At 46.3% G+C, this 17000-nt stretch overlaps 1 long non-coding RNA gene across 2 annotated transcripts in view; it reads left to right on the forward strand.

Moving 5' to 3' along the window:
• Positions 1 to 4297, forward strand: part of LOC115899090 — a 42960-nt gene extending 38663 nt beyond the window's left edge. For both annotated transcript variants that reach the window (XR_004058715.1, XR_004058714.1), the window contains one exon: positions 3829 to 4297. This is a non-coding gene — a long non-coding RNA (uncharacterized LOC115899090). The remainder of the gene's footprint in view (positions 1 to 3828) is intronic.
• The last annotated feature ends 12703 nt before the right edge of the window (positions 4298 to 17000 follow it).

Consider the following 17000-nt stretch of genomic DNA (forward strand, 5'->3'; position numbering starts at 1 on the left):
ACAGGGTCTCGTTGTGTTTCTCAGGCTGGAGTGCAGTGGCATGATCTCAGCTCACTGCAACCTCTGGCTCCTGAGGTCAAAATATCCTCCCACCTCAGCCTCCTGATTAGCTGAGACTACAGGTGTGCACCACCACACCCAGCTAATTTTTGTATTTTTTTTTGTAGAGTCGGAGTTTCACCCTGTTGCTCAGGCTGGTTTCAAACTCCTGGGTTCAAGTGATCCACCTGTCTCAGCCTCCCAAAGTGCTAGGATTACAGGTGTGAGTCACCACAACCAGCCAAATTGGTCTCCAAATTGATGTACATTGGGGCTGTTTCTAATTTTTGATATTTGAGTTAGATTTTTTAAAATTAGATTTTAAATTGAGGGAAGAGACACAAAATAATGAAGGAAGAATTCTAGGTGGTGAAAAAGATTTATACGTAAACAGAGACCACTAGTGTCTGTGTCTGATGGACTACTCTTGACTCTTCTAGGCTGTAGGATGAACATATTTATGAGGAGGGAGGTGGGAGAGTAATGGGTGTTTCTGCAGACCCTTGAGTCTATGTGTAGAATTGGGATGTGACTTAAGAACTAGGCATTTCTAACAGGGTCAGAAGGGAGGTGGGAGAGTAATGGGTGTTTCTGCAGACCCTTGAGTCTATGTGTAGAATTGGGATGTGACTTAAGAACTAGGCATTTCTAACAGGGTCAGAGTGAAGCTGGCCATAGCCACTTCTTCTCCAATTAAAGATCTTTCAGGGGAGCAGGCTGCCACAGCTGTGAACATTGATTATACTCCGCTTCGGTAAAAATGCCTTCCTGCCTGTGCACAGACATCACCCTGTTGTATCCTAAATCCACCTGTTGTCATAGTTGTTTCTCTGGGCACCCCAGCCACAGTAAGAAATATGAAGTATTGGCCGGGCGCGGTGGCTCAAGCCTGTAATCCCAGCACTTTGGGAGGCCGAGACGGGCGGATCACGAGGTCAGGAGATCAAGACCATCCTGGCTAACATGGTGAAACTCCATCTCTACTAAAAAGTACAAAAAATTAGCCGGGCATGGTAGCGGGCGCCTGTAGTCCCAGCTACTCGGGAGGCTGAGGCAGGAGAATGGTGTGAACCCAGGAGGCAGAGCTTGCAGTGAGCTGAGATCCGGCCACTGCACTCCAGCCTGGGCAACAGAGCGAGACTCCGTCTCAAAAAAAAAAAAAAAAAAAAAGAAATATGAAGTATTGGCTGGGCACAGTGGCTCAGGCCTGTAATCCCAGCACGTTGGGAGGCCAAGACAGGTGGATCACAAGGTCAGGAGTTCGAGACTAGCCTGGCCAACATGGTGAAACCCTGTCTCTACTAAAAATACCAAAATTAGCTGGGCATGGTGGCATGTGCCTGTAATCCCAGCTGCTTGGGAGGCTGAGGCAGGAGAACTGCTTGAACCCGGGAGGTGGAGGTTACAATGAACTGAGATTGTGACACTGCACTCCAGCCTGGGCAACAGAGCGCGACTCCGTCTCAAAAAAAAAAAAAAAAAAAAAAAAGAAGAAGAAGAGAAAAGACTATTTGTGAAGTATTTGTGAAAGAAAAGAAGAGGTTTGCTGGCTTGAGTAGAAAGTTGTGTCAGGAAGGAATGAGAAATGGGCCATTTGTTTAAGGCCACCCCTGACTAGCTCTTCCTTTTCTTTTCTTTTTTTTTTTTTTGAGATGGAGTTTCATTCTTGTTGCCCAGGCTGGAGTGCAACGGTGTGATCTTGGCTCACTGCAACCTCCGCCTCCTGGGTTCAAATGACTCTACTGCCTCAGCCTTCCGAGTTACAGGCATGCGCCACCATGCCTGGATAATTTATTTTATTTTATTTTATTTTATTTTATTTTATTTTAATTTTTTGCATTTTTAGTAGAGATGGGGTTTCTCCATGCTGGTCAGGCTGGTCTTAAGCTCCCGACTTCAGGTGATTCGCTCGCCTCGGCCTCCCAAAGTGTTGGGATCACAGACATGAGCCACCGTGCCCGGCCAGCTCTTCCTTTTCATGTAAGCATGCTCTTAACTTTTCTGCTGGAGCTGGAGAAATTAGTTTTACCCAAGATTATGAAGCCATTTGCCAGTTGCATAATTTTGGGTAAGTTTCAACATCTCCAAGCTTCAGTTCCCCATCAGTCAAATGGGCATCATAATTCCCACTTGGCACAGTGTTGGGAAGATTTATTGAGTCAATGTATGTGAAAGGGCCTATGTTTCATTTTACTTTTTTGCAAGGCCTTGTCAGAATGGAGTTTCTAAGGCAATGTGTAATCCAACCCAAGATAATAGATACCAAAATGTTCTACTCTTTCCTAGGATGTGACTGCCAATGTTAACCTCCCATACTCTCAGCCTTTGTGCTTTACTGAAACTATATCTGAAAGTTCATCACCTTCAGGGAATTCATACAAAATTTCTTTACATTTGTATAGTACTTTATGGCTGTTAAAGAGACCTTAGCAACAATCATCTAATTTGAACCCCCAGCAAACCTTCTGCGGCAAAGTACATTTTATCACCATGCTACAGATAACATAAATGAGGCTCAGAGAGAATGATATAAAGAAACTGAGGGCCAGGCACGGTGGCTCATACCTGTAATCCCAGCATTTTGGGAGGCTGAGGCAGGAGGATCACTTGAGGTCAGGAGTTCAAGACCAGCCTGACCAACATGTGAAACCCCGTCTCTACCAAAAATATGAAAGTTAGTCAGGTGTGGTGGTGCATGCATGTAGTCCCAGCTACTCATGAGGCTGACGCAGGAGAATTCCTTAAGCCCAGGAGGCAGAGATTGCAGTGAGCTGAGATCACACCACTGCACTCCAGCCTGGGCAAGAGTGAGAGACCTTGCCTCAAAAAACAACAACAACAAAAAAAAAAAACAAAAAAAACCAGATCCAGGTGCCATGTCTCATGCCTCTAATCCCAGCACTTTGGGAGGCTGAGATGGGTGGATCACCTGAGGTCAGAAGTTCAAGACCAGCCTGGCCAACACGGTGAAACCCCGTCTCTAGTAAAAATACAAAAATGAGCTGGGCATGGTGGCGGGTGCCTGTTATCCCAGCTACTCAGGAGGCTGAGGCAGGAAAATCACTTCACCCTGGGAGGTGGAGGTTGCAGTGAGCTGAGATCGTGCCATTGCACTCTCGCCTAGGCAACGGAGTAAGACTCGTCTCAAAAAAAAAAAAAAAAAGAAACTGAGGCTCAAATAATAAACAGCAGAGACCAGGAGTAGATTACTTCTAGACTACTTCAAGACCAAAGAGATGAGACGTGGCTTCCCCGGCCTCCGTCGGCCCAGGTTTGGAATTCTTGAGTCTGTTTCCCCAATCATGTTTTGCATCCTAGGAAAATGCATGCCACTTCTAAAATAATTTTTCTGTTGAAATAATAATAGCAGGCCAGGCACGGTGGCTCACACCTGTAATCTCAGCACTTTGGGAAGCTGAGGCAGGTGGATCACCTGAGGCCAGGAGTTCGAGGCCAGTCTGGACAACATGGCGAAACCCTGTCTCTACTGAAAACACAAAAATTAGCTCGGTGTGGTGGTGGGCGCCTGTAGTCCCAGATACTTGGGAGGCTGAGGCAGGATAATCGTTTCAGCCGGGAGGCAGAGGTTGCAGTGAGCTGAGATGGCACCACTGCACTCCAGCCTGGGCAACAGAGTGAGACTCCGTCTCAAAACAACAACAACAAAAAGAAATAATAACATCAGCAAAATACTTTGTTTGTAAAACACCTTAAAATTGATGGACTCATTTGATTCTTACAGTAGTCTCCTGGGTAAGTAGAGCAAACATGAGTTATTCTATTTTTCAGATGAGGAAATAGATGCAAGAATGGAGACCTGCCCAATGTCAAACAACCAAGAAGCAAAACTGAAACGGGAACCTGACTTTCTGGGCAGCAACTTCAATGCCTTCTTATAGGTTCATTATTGTTGTTATACTTTTATTATGCTTCTATTGTGCTGTGTAATTTGTTTTTAAAAATTCAAATTAACCTCTTGTAGACATTCATTGAAATACATTTGTTGAGCACCTGTGTAAACTGCTCACCATTTAGTTGGGAGAAAGGTAAATAAACAAAGTTACAAAGACAAAACATACTTTGCAATTTGGAGACTTAATAAATGTTTCTGATGACAGTGTGATGACAGCTTGTAAATTAATAATCACAATGAAGGCTGGGCATGGTGGCTCAAGCCTGTAATCCCAGTACTTTGGGAGGTCGAGGAAGGCAGATCATGAGGTTAGGAGTTTGAGAACAGCCTGGCCAACATGGTGAAACCCCATCTCTACTAAAAATACAAAAAAATTAGCCAGGTGTGTTGGCACATGCCTGTAATCCCAGCTACTTAGGAGGGTGAGGCAGGAGAATCGCTTGAACCCAGGAGGCGGAGGTTGCAGTGAGCAGAGATCATGCCACTGCACTCCAGCTTGGGCGACAGAGCGAGACTCCGTCTCAAACAAACAAACAACCAAACAAACAAAAAAACCCACAATGGACTTCTGTAAAATAAGAGAGAAAGCAGCCACATGTATATATACCCATGTGCATAAGCTCCCTCCACAAACCAGTGAAATCATCTGAATTTTACATTTCAATAAGTAACTGGCACCTTCTTGGCATATTAATCTGTAGGAAATTACAGGCTATTGTGGTATATTATCAGAGAATGTCAAGTAGATTTCAGTATTATGTTACTTTGACGTCACTGCCCAGCATTGCTTTGGTCTTTTCCTTACTAACAGATACATTTACTAGATCTCATTTCAATGTCATGTAAAAAAAGATATTATTATTTATAATAATTTCCTTTGCAAACAGCATATTTCTTGCTTGATAATAAAGACTTCACTTACTTCTGTCCTCTTGCTGTTTGGGGTCATGATTGGTGTCTGCTCACCCTTCTTGGTTCTCCAGAGCAACATGTGACCTGAAGCTAACTCGGAAAAAGAAGAAACAGGTCAAAGAAGAGAGCAAAGATTAAACAGAACAGTGTGTTTGGAGCACTCGATCTTGAATTAAAAAAAAAAAAACAAAGGAGTACAACTCCCCTGTGTAGTGAATTGATTTTACTCAGAGAGGTCTGGCTGTGGCCCTCGGCTACTGGGAGATGATCTCTAGACCCCTGGGATGTCCTGCCCAATAGGAATGTCATTGTTTGCCTGAGGAGCTTGGCCACCATATGCTTGAATGATGTGATTTATAATGGGGGCTTTGAAACATGCCGTATCAGTTCCAGCCCCCATAAGGACTGGAGAGCAAAGGTCAGTCATGCAGGCAGCATGTGATCAAGCTCCAGCAAGGGCTCTGGACACCAAAGACTTGGGCAAGCTTTCCTGGTGGCAGCACTCGGAAGCACTGTCACACCTCGTAGCTGGGAGGGGCAGTGATGTCTGGAATTTCACAGGAGAAGGTGCCCAAAGTTTCCTGTGTGGCTCTTCCCAGACTTTGCCCTCTGTATCTCTTCCCTTGGCTGGTTCTGATGCGTACCCTTTTGCTGCAAAAAAAGTTTTATTTATCATAAGTATAGTGCTTTCCTGAGTTCTGTGAGTCATTGTAGCAAATTATCAAACCTGCGGGGATAGTGGAACCAACCCCTGAACTGGCTACTGGTGTCTGAAGTGAGGGTGGCCTGGTAGAGGACTGTTCCTTACCCTGTGAAGTCTGGCCTGCTGCCAGGTAGTTGGGGTCAGACATCACTGTGTTTTCCAAAGCCTGCTTTTAGATTTAGATTTTGATGCTTTTTGACACTTTCTAGCTTGGTTACTTCTCTCGGCTTCATTTTTTTTTTTTTTTTTTTTAGACAGATTCTCGCTCTGTTGCCCAGGCTGGAGTGCAATGGCACGATCTCAGCTCACAGCAACCTCCACCCCCTGGGTTCAAGCGATTCTCCTGTCTGAGCCTCCCGAGTAGCTAGGGTTATAGGTGCCTGCCACCACGCCTGGCTAATTTTATTTTATTTTTTGTAATTTTAGTAGAGACGGAGTTTCACCATGCTGGCCAGGCTGGTCTCAAACTCCTGACCTGCCTCGGCCTCCCAAAGTGCTGGGATTTACGTGGCCGGCTTCAATTTTTCTAATCCTTAATTTGGGGATCATACTTGTCCTATTTTCTTCATAGGGTTAATTATGAAGATCAAAAATTAAATAGTGTGTGTGTGAGAGAGCTGTTGATAGCAAACAAGAACATGATATCTAAAACTGTAAAGGACCATCAAAAAGTATTACTTTTATTACAATGGAACTAAATGGTGGAGACAATGTGGTGGAGATGTACATGTGTTAGGTAAGGCTTTCTTCAATCATTCATTACACAAATAAAGATTGAATTTAGGTGTTGGGGAGATAAGTCAGGGCCCTGCTCTGTGGGGGCTTCTATTCTACTCAAGGAGAGAGAAAATAAAGAGGCAACTGAGGAGAATAATTAGACTGTGGTCATTGTTGTGAGGGAAGCAGAATGATAAGGTAACAATTCTGTTGGAAGGGGTGCCTCTCAAGACAGAGTGGCCAGAGAAGGCTCCTAAGAACTGATGTTTGAATAAAGAAGTTAAAAAAGAGAACAAGGGTATTTTAGGCAGAAGGAATAGCAAAGGCAAAGGCCCTGAGGTGGGAAAGAGCTTGGTGTATGTACAGAACAGAAAAGGGATCTGTGTGTCTGGCCTGGGGATAAGGTTGGAGATATGCATGAGTCAGAAGAAGAAGGGTCTTTTTTTTTTTTTTTTTTTTCTTTTTTGAGACAAGGTCTCACTCTGTCGCACAGGCTGGAGTGCAGTGGGACAATCTTGATTCACTGCATCCTCGACCTCCCCAGCTCAAGTGATCCTCCCACCTCAGCCTCCCAAGTAGCTGGGACAATAGGTGTGCACCACCATGCCTGGCTATTTATTTGTATTTTTAGTAGAGATGGGGTTTTGTCATGTTGCCCAGGCTGGTCTCAAATTCCTGGGATCAAGCTATCTGCTCGCCTCAGCCTCCCAAAGTGCTGGGATTACAGGCATGAGCCACTGTGTTTGGCAGAGAAGGGCCTTATTTGCCAGAGAAAATATTTGGGATTTTTAAGAGTGACATGAAGTTAGGGTGGTTTTAAGTAGGCAAGTGACATGAACTGCTTTAAGAAGACACTCCAGGCTGGGCGCAGTGGCTCACACCTGTAATCTCAGCACTTTGGGAGGTGAAGGTGGGCGGATCACCTGAGGTCGGGAGTTCGACACCAGCCTGACCAACATGGAGAAACCTCATCTCTACTAAAAAAAAAATACAAAATTAGGTGGGCGTGGTGGCACATACACCTGTAATCCCAGCTACTTGGGAGGCTGAGGCAGGACAATCGCTTGAACCTGGGAGGCGGAGGCTGTGGTGAGCCATTGCACTCTAGCCTGGGCAACAAGAGCAAAACTCTGTCACACACACAAAACAAAAACAAAAACACACACACACATACAAGAAGACACTCCAGCTGCTGAACGGGAATGAGGGGAGGCAGAGAGACCTCACCAGGAGACTATGTAGGGAAGGAGCTGGCTGAGGAGAGATGGAGAAATGGTCATATTCCAGCTATGCTTTAAGGTAGAACCAAAAAGACTTGCTGGTGGACTCCAGATGTTGGGGATGGGGTAGGCAAGAGGAAGAAAGGTTTGTCAGCTGCCTCCTCTGGGAAGCAGATGCTGAATGAGGAGTGTAAGAGGCCTAAGAGGGAGTGCCTATGAGAGGGGACAGGAAGCAGGGTTCAGCAAGGAGAGCCTCAGACTGAAATGCAGATAGAATCTTGGGCAACATATTGGGGAACTCCAGAGCAAATATGTTTCATTAGAGGGGTTTGCATAGGGCAGAAATGTCCAGGCCCTAAGAACCCCCTACTCTGCTCAGTCACTGGCCAGGGCCTGCTGAGAGGAGTGTGCCTTGGCTGGAAAACTGAGACAGATCCCTCAGCACTAACAGCTGGGGCTGACAGCTAACTGTCCTCCTTGCAGCTGAGCAGCAAGTTCTTTCTTGAAGACAAATCCAAGTGAGACACCTTCATGGCTACCACAGTCTTCCTTTTGTACCATGTGGATCTACATTTCCACATACGTCAAGGGGTAGCTCTTCCGGGGTTTCAGTGGGCTCTTTTCTTGAAGGGACTTAGATAAGGGAGGTCAGTGGGATAACCACAGGCTGTTGCTGCAATTGGTCTTGCAATAGGTAACATCATTTCCCTCCTCCATTATCCATTCTAAATTCCACTCTCCTTCTCTGCTAGAGAGGACACCACTGTCATTTCTGCTGGTCTTGATAGCTTACCAAGTGGTGTAGCACAACCCTGATTCCTCAGAGGCTCTGAGTCCCTGATCACTTCACCCTTCACAGGCTGGGCTGCACGTGCCATTCAGGTTACCACTGGGCATGAAGAGTAATCAAGAGGTACCCAAGTGGCTCACCTGAGTTTCACACATATTCCTTCCTGCCTTATTGTCCAAGAGCAGTTCTAGCTCCTTTTGTTGATCAGGCTCCATATCCCTGCCCCAGGCTCAAACAGAGCTTCACCCTCTAGAATATAGGCTGGAGCAGTATTCCCAGGCGTGGAATATGTTTGCCGCCAGAACCCTCCAGGCATTGTAGTTCCTTCTTTGTGCATGCAAGATGCAGCATTTTGTCTTTTGTTTCATAGGCAATGACCTAGTATGCCCTTGACCACTGGATTCCAGAAAACTTTATGGAAGGGGCAAGTCCTGGAATCTTCAGAGAGTTTATGTCTCATTTTCTAGACTGCATGTGTCTTCCCGAGGCTTTCAGGTGCCAGCCACCTCTTGCTATTCTCCCAAATTAGCCTAATGTCATTGATGAATGAGGCATTGTGATACTCTGTGGGAAGTCCAGATGATCTAGATCTTTTCTGAATGTATCATGACATAGATTGGGAGAGTTAACTACAACCCTGGGGGTGGGGGGAATCTAAACGAATATTGTCATCCAGTCCATGTGAATGCTGTTTCTGATTCTCTTTCCTGATCGAGATAAAGAAGAATGAATTTGCCACATCAATGGCCAAATGTCATGTACTTGAAGCCATATTTATATATTCTAGCAATGATACCACACCCAACATGATCACTCCAGGTTTGAGCTGAGCTGGGAATCGTCTATGGTTATTTCCAAGGATCCATGTGTTTTCTTTAGGGGCCAGGCTGGTGAATTAAACAGAGGTATGATACAGACCACGATCCTTGCATCCTTGAGGTACTTAAGGGTGGCAATGATCTCTATCTTCCATCTGGCATGAGATATTATTTTGTATTTGCTATCTTGGCTGGGTGAAGGGGAGAGGGACACAACTTCAGAGGCTTCCATTGACCTTCCCCACCATGATAGCTCTTATAGCATAAAGCAGGGGCCCCCACATGGGGGCTTCCCCAACTGCTGAATATACCAATCCCAGTTATACATTCAGGGACTGGGGCAATGACCACCAGGTGCGGCCAGAGCCCCAGTGGACCCACTCGAAGCTGGACATCAGCCAGAATCCCCATTTTACCTGACCTATAGCCCATCATTGTAACGGGCCATTATGACATTTCAGGTCTTTGAATATCAGTGCCATTCAGGCCCTGTGTCTAGTAGTCTTCAACATGTCTGGATATTCCTCCTCTCCCAGGTGACAGTCACCCAGGACTGGTGGAATTATTACAGTGCACACTTGCTGTGATGTTGCAGGGACCTTCCTCTTGGGGACTCTGCCACATTTTCCATTCAATAGATTTCAGGTCTGAAAAATGTTGCAGGTCTAGGAAATGAGAAGGAATCATTACTTTTTTTCAGTGTTCTTAAAACACATATTTTATTTTAAATTGTGATAAAAACATAACATTTTTAACTGGGTGTGGTGGTGCATGTTTGTAGTCCTAGCTACTCGGGAGGCTGAGGTGGGAGGATCGCTTGAACCCAGGAGGTCAAGGCTGTGGTGAGCAGAGATAGTGCCACTGCACTCCAGCCTGGGCAACAGAGACCCTGTCCCCAAAAAAGAAGAAAACCACATACAAAACAACATTGATCACCTTACCACTTTGTAGGTGTACAGTTCCACAGTTTTAAGTATATTCACAGCGTTGTGCAGCTGAGCTCTAGAGCTGCTCATCTTGCAACACTGACACCCCATACCCATTAAACAACAACTCCAAATTTCTTCCTGCCCCTGGCTCCTGGCAACCACCATTCTACTTTATGTTCCTATGAATCCGACTACTTTAGATGTCTCATATAAATAAAATCATACAGTATTTTTGTCTTTTTGTGACTGGTGTGTTTCAGTTAGCATATCCTCAAGGCTCATCTATGTTATAGTATGTGACAGGACTTCTTTCCTTTTTAAGGCTGAATAATGTACATTTCCCATTTTATTTTTTCTTTCATCCATCAGTGGACACTTGAGTTGCTTCCACCTGTTGGCTGTTGTGAATAATGCTGCTGTGAATATGGGTGTGCAAATATCTCAAGACCCTGCTTTCAATACTTTTGAAGTGGGATTGTTGGATCATATGGTAATTCCATTTTTAAGTTTTTGGGAACACTCAGACTGTTTTCCACAGCAGCTGCACCATTTTACATTTCCACCAATACTGCACAAGGCTTCCAATTTCTCTACTTCAAGACTTTTTACAGGGGCAACTGTGCTCAGCCTATTCTTGCATTTGTTTGATTTGCCCTTGTTGGCTATTAATTTTATCCCTAGGGATATCATGTTCTAGTAATCAACTTAATTTCCCCTTGACTGACTGACTAACTTATTTATTTATTTATTGAGACAAGGTCTCACTCTGTCACAAGGATGGAGTGCAATTGCACCAGCCTAGGAGGCTCACTGCAGCCTCCAACCCCTGGGCTCAAGAGATCCTCCCACCTCAGCCTCCTAAGTAGCTGGAACTACAGGCACATGCAACTATGCCTGGCTAATTAAAAAAAAAATTTTTTTTTTTTTAAGAGACTGGTCTTACTATGTTGCCCAGGTTGGTCATGAATCCCTGGCCTCAGGTGATCCTCCCACCTTGCACTGGGATTACAGGCATGAACTGCACCTGGTCTTGACCGCTGCTTTGACTTTGCTGGTCATTAAGAGAATTGTGACCTCCTGGCTTCCATTGTTGCCACCTGGCCTTTATTGCTTGGCATTGGGGAGGGGATTGGTTATTTCCATTGCTATCAATAATCTCAGCTTTGTTATGACCTCTCCTATCTTCATCCTTGGCCTACGGAGGGGAGGCCCCACTGTCTGTACATTTCCCATTTTGTTTATTGATGCTGGTACCCCCTTCACCAATGCCACAGTAAAGGATGTGTGTCTTCCATGGAACATAATCCCATGGTGAGCCTTTAGACCTCAAATAATACATTCCAACACGTCTACTTTCCTAAACTTTTAAATTTCTTCCTCCACTGCTGATGTGGAGGAAGCATTGAAATTCAAGCATTTCAGTTGTGCTGCATGGGTTATTACTTTTTCAAGGCTTTTAGGAGCACACTAATATTCATATATCTGAACTATTTTGTGAGGTCCTTGCTGGAGTGTAAATCCTGTATCCCAAGAAAGTGCCCCCAAATTAATAAACTTTCTTATCCAAGTTTCTATTCTGATATTCTCAAAACTCTAGGTCCGGCTGGGCACAGTGGCTCACGCCTGGAATCCTAACACTGTGGGAGGATAAGGCAGGTGGATCACTCGAGGTCAGGAGTTCGAGACCAGCCTGGCCAACATGGTGAAACCCTGTCTCTACTAAAAATACAAAAATTAGCCGGGCGTGGTGACAGGTGCCTGTAATCCTAGCTACTTGGGAGGCTGGGGCAGGAGAATCGCTTGAACCCGGGAGGCGGAGGTTGCAGTGAGCCAAGATTGTGCCACTGCACTCCAGCCTGGGTGACAGAGCGAGACTCTGTCTAAAAAAAAAAAAACAACAGGTGGGGAGTGGTGGCTCACACCTGTAATCCCAGCACTTTGGGAGGCTGAGGTGGTCTGATCACGAGGTCAGGAGATTGACACCATACTGGCTAACATGGTGAAACCCCATCTCCTCTAAAAATACAAAAAATTAGCCGGGCATGGTGGAGTGTGCCTGTAATCCCAGTTACTCAGGAGGCTGAGGCAGGAGAATCGCTTAAATCCGGGAGGTAGAGGTTGCAGTGAGCAGAGATAGTGCCACTGCACTCCAGCCTGGGGGACAGAGCAAGACTCCATATCAAAAAACAAACAAAAAACAAACAAAAATTCTAGGTCCATGGGCACCTCCCCTGCTCCTGCTCCTACATGCTGGGTTTAGTTCCTTTCTTCCTTGTAAAGCCCAGCATGTTCTTGGCTCTGAATTACATTGTGACTTATGCCCAGTTATTCTGGCAGCCAGAAGAGGAGATGGGGCTGATCTGGAGGGACACTCCTGTTATGTTTCAGGGAGAGATCTCTGCGTTGCCTTTCCTGGGCAGCAGGTGGTGCTGGCTCTTAACAGAGAGGGGTGGGTCCTCTTAGCAGGGTATGTAGGGTCAGAGGATTCTGGGAACCAAAATTTTCAGGGATCGCCACCATCCAACGTACCAGATGTCCCCATTCTGTGTGTTGGAATCCCAGCCCAAGTTTTCTCAGCCAGGGCCTTGATCTTGACAGGGCGAATCTACCTTGGCTAAGGGTTCTAGCTACCTGCCTCAGCCTCAGTGGGGTGCTAGTTTTTGAAGCTCCTGGTTGCTATCAATTTCTGAGTTCTATCTTTTACTGCTCTTCCATTGCTACCAAAGAAGCCCCTGGCCCTCACACTTAGTTTCAGTTGTTTGCTAACTGCCTTTCTTTCTCTCTGTACGATACCAGTGCAACTGAGTAACAGCCAATTCCTTTGTCACTGTGTGCTTTGTTCTCCTGTGCATTTTTGGTGTGTTTTAATTTTAATGTTAAAAATGGACACACTGTAATTGCACATCCTTATGGGGTACAATTTACCTCTGTACTTTTCAAAGGCCTGAATCGTTTCACTGGCCAGGTGGTCCCTGTCATTAGCTCATTCTCATAAATTACCACCGGTGAAAGTTTTTCTTGCTGGAGACTGTTCCGGGCTCTATTATTTTTCCATCAAATTCTGCTTGCAAACTGAAAAGTTCCTTTTTCAGTTCCTCTTTCCTGCAATACCTTATCAATCACAGCTAAGAAAAGCCTATTGCTACTTCTAACATTCTGCCTGGAAGTCTCTTTAGCTACCTCCAACAAATTTATTAGGTATATTTTCTAGCTCCCAAGACACCACAGGTGACAGTTTTGGGAATGATTCTACCACCATATAACATGGGTGGTCTTTCTCCCGTCTCTGAGAGCAGTTTTCTCCCTGTTCATCCAGACTCTGTAACAGTCTCCTTGCTGCCCTTCTAGGCTGTCTGCTGCTGGGTCCTAAGATCAATGCCACTTGCTTCAGGTTTTAGTGAGGGCAGCATCCCACTTCCAAGAAACAATCTTTGTTATAGTATCTGTTGCTGAGTAACAAACCACCCCAAAACCTAGTGACTTAAGACAGCAATGGTTTGTTAGTTTCTCACAGTTCTGGGGGCTGACTGAGCAGCTAGTCTCTGGTCTTGCTTGTGTGCTGCTCCAGCTGTGTCTGACTGGAGGCTTAGATGTTGGGACAGATCCATGTGGTTTCACGGTCTCATAGCAAGGATGCTCGCCCAGGCTTCTTATAAGCACCTGACTTTTAAGAGAGTAAAAGTGTGGAAACTACAAGACCCTTTAAGGCCTAGGCGCTGGAACGTACACAGTGCATGTTCTTTGTTCTACTGGGCAAAACAAGTCACCGGCAAACCCAGATTCAAGCAGCAGTTGAAGAGAGAGCAACTCAAAAGGGAGAAACAGCGAACTCATATTGCAAAGGAGCATGGAGGGGGGCTGGTTCACTGAGGATCATTATCTAGTCATCTATTACATTTATTGTACATTTAAGATGCATGTTAGATACCCAGGTAAAGATGTTAAGTTGGCACTTAGCTCTAAGTGCTAGAGAGGGAAATTTAGGCTGGAGAAATAAATTTGGGACAACATATCAACATACAGATTTGGTACTTCTCGGAATCGTCTTGCCCTCAGGGTTTCCAGCTGCTGTATAAGTCTGGACTGTGCATGAGGCGCAGTAATGGTGGAGTGCGGCCCTCTGCAGCCAGAGCTGGGTGGAGGCTGGGGGAAGAGGAACATTGTGTTTTTGAGTCCACTTCCCTGTTTGTGCACAGAGCATTCCACTAGTGTTCTCCTCCCTGCCTCCCAACCTTGATAGAGCCAAAAACATTAGGGATGGTATTAGGACAACTGACCTGCATGCCAAGGACATAGGACAGGAGACTATGCCATTGCCTTGTTTTGCCACCTGAAGTCAGGAACCTTAGGAGAAAGGGGCTGTTTGCTGTCATGGCTTTAATATCTGGAAGAAGGGAAAGCAAGAACCGGCATGAGCCTAGTATTTTTGAAAGAAAGGGGTGATTTCTGAGCCGTCCCAAACCAGCAGGAAGGACAGGGGTGATAACCCCAACTTGCCCATAGCAGGAAGCAAAGAGGAGAAGGGATTCGGCATCGGAGACCATGACACAGGTCAAGAGTTCTAGTGCTACTTGCTTTTCTATGAGTTCCTTTTCCTCATATTAAGTCCTTATGAAAGCCGCCTTATGTCCATGGTTTCTGTAGCTGCACCAGCCTCTACACTTCTGATAGTTTAGGAGGAGTTGGGAATCTGTATTTTCCAATTGCTCCCCAACCTTAATGCACTTAACAAGTGTGTTCTTCATACTTATTAAGCCTCCAAAATCATGTTTTAAACTGGTCCTGCTAATTTTTGCATTCTCCCCATCCTTGCTTCCGACCCTAGGGTTGGGGTGAGGTTGGGGTGGGCCACGTACAAGACTTTCTGGCTCTATCTCTCATTTCCTGAGCAGAGCTGGGCTGCACTAATTGACCTCGAGGGTCTCAGCTGTGCTAAGTTGGGTGTTTGTTAGATCTCGTTAGGCTTGTAATTAGTGCAGGGAATCTAGGTCAGAGGCAACGGGTTGGAGTGATGATCTCCTGGGGCATGACTAAAGGTGGGGAATAGCAAACAGGCTCCTCATTCTGTGGGTGGGGTGAGCCAGGGGAGGAATGGTGGGACTTGTGTCACACACAGAGACAGACACAGCGTCACGTGCAGAAAGGCAGTCAAACTCTGCTGTGTGCATGCATGTGTATGCCTGAGTGTGTGCATGAACGTGTATGATTTTGTGTGTGTGTGTGTGTGTGTGTGTGTGTTTCGCTCCCGCATTTACTCGGGTTTCTTTCCAACCTCTCCATATATGGCGTGGCTCTAGAGCAGGCTGGGGATTGGCTGCTTCTGTTGGGAGACAGGGAGGTAGTAAGAAAGCAGAGAGAAAGGAACCCAGCATAGGGAAGGGAGTGACGAAGTGGGGGATGGCGGGCAGTAGCCGAGCCTGAGGGTTGCAGAAGGGAGCTGGGACTGCTTGCCTGTGAGGTTTAGATAGGGGAGAGATTCTTAGAGACTCAATTCCTGGGAGAATGAGGCAAATTTACTACTGGCAGAGAGGTTGGGAGAGCGGCTGGCAAAGGAAGGCGAGAGCTGTTTCCTCAGGGACAGAGCTCTAAGCTCAGCACCGCATGGTTTGTGAGAAGCAGGGCAGGAGTTACAGAAATTTGCACTTTTCTTTTCTCCCTGGTCAACCTATGCTGTGGAAATAGCAGGAAATCAACTCATCAGCGTTCCAGGCCAACACCCCAGACATTCTTCCTGACGGAGGGAGCCGGGACTGCAGTTCCTTCATCCCTCCTCAGGCCCCTGGCTAACAACCTGATGGGGAAGGACAGGAAAAGTTGAGGAAAATGTCACTGAAATGCGAATTAAGATTTCCTTCTTTACCTGCCTCTACCCCTCACCCCATCTCACCTCTGTGTCCTGGGTTCCCCCCGTCTCCCCATCCTCGGGCCTCCAGAGGGTGCTTCCCTTTGCTTCATCTGTGTAAGAAGAGAAGGGAGCAGAGCAGTTGGGAGGAGGAAGGGAGGGAGAATAAGTGCACCCTGAAAGCGTCTCGGGGCAGCTGTGCCCTGAGAAAGTTGCCCCACACAGCTACGGAGCCACCCATTTGCCACGCATCACAGTTACTCCGGGCACGAAGGGAAATATCGCAGGCAGAGGGGCTGGAATGATGGAGTGAGGGAAGAGAGGCGCTGGGAGGAAGGGAAAGAAACCGTAAGCACCTTCCCATCCTCCTGTCACAGTGCCCAGGTTCAACACAAATGCTTCAACAGAACTCATGCCAGCAGCCTACCACAAGGGTGCACCTTAAGCAATTTTTCTAGTGGGAAGCCTGGCTCCATGCTAAGCTCTAAAGTTCTTGAAGACCAGGGATGATGCTTTCATCCCCCCTTCTGGCTCTAGCCTTCAGCACAGTACCTGGTGTGCTCTCTCCTCTGAAGAGAGAGGGGTCAGGCACAGCCTGTGGCCTGGATCTAGCTAAGTGACAGTGACTGACCCCACACCAGAGGCCTCATTCACACTGTGGTCCTTCCACCTGAGCTAGCGGCCCACTGCCCAGAGTCAAACCAGTAACAGTAGCTGCAGCCGTCACTTTCTGACTGACAGGCATTTTCCATATTGTCCTCACCCATCCAATAGCTCTGCAGCTTGCAAATGAAAAAAACTAATATTCGGAAGGCATGTGCCTTGCCCAGAGCCTCATAATCAAGAATTAACAGAGTTAGAATTTGAATCCAGATTCATTTGGCTTCAAAGCTGGGCTCACTTCACCACCCTATGGCCTGGATGTTCCAGTAACTGTTGGAGAACTGGAAGCTGTTGGTTTTGGAGCCTGAAGCCTGGGAGCACAGTGCCCAGCTCTTCTCTTACTGTCGTGAGGTCCCCGATCTTTCTTTTCTGCTTCCCTCAGCTGTCACTCTCCTCTCTAGTGTCTCCCTCCATCTTCTGGCTCCCCTGGGAGCCACAGATAATTGACATGTTG

Source organism: Rhinopithecus roxellana, chromosome 8 (assembly GCF_007565055.1).
Source record: "Rhinopithecus roxellana isolate Shanxi Qingling chromosome 8, ASM756505v1, whole genome shotgun sequence".
Taxonomy (NCBI): domain Eukaryota; kingdom Metazoa; phylum Chordata; class Mammalia; order Primates; family Cercopithecidae; genus Rhinopithecus; species Rhinopithecus roxellana.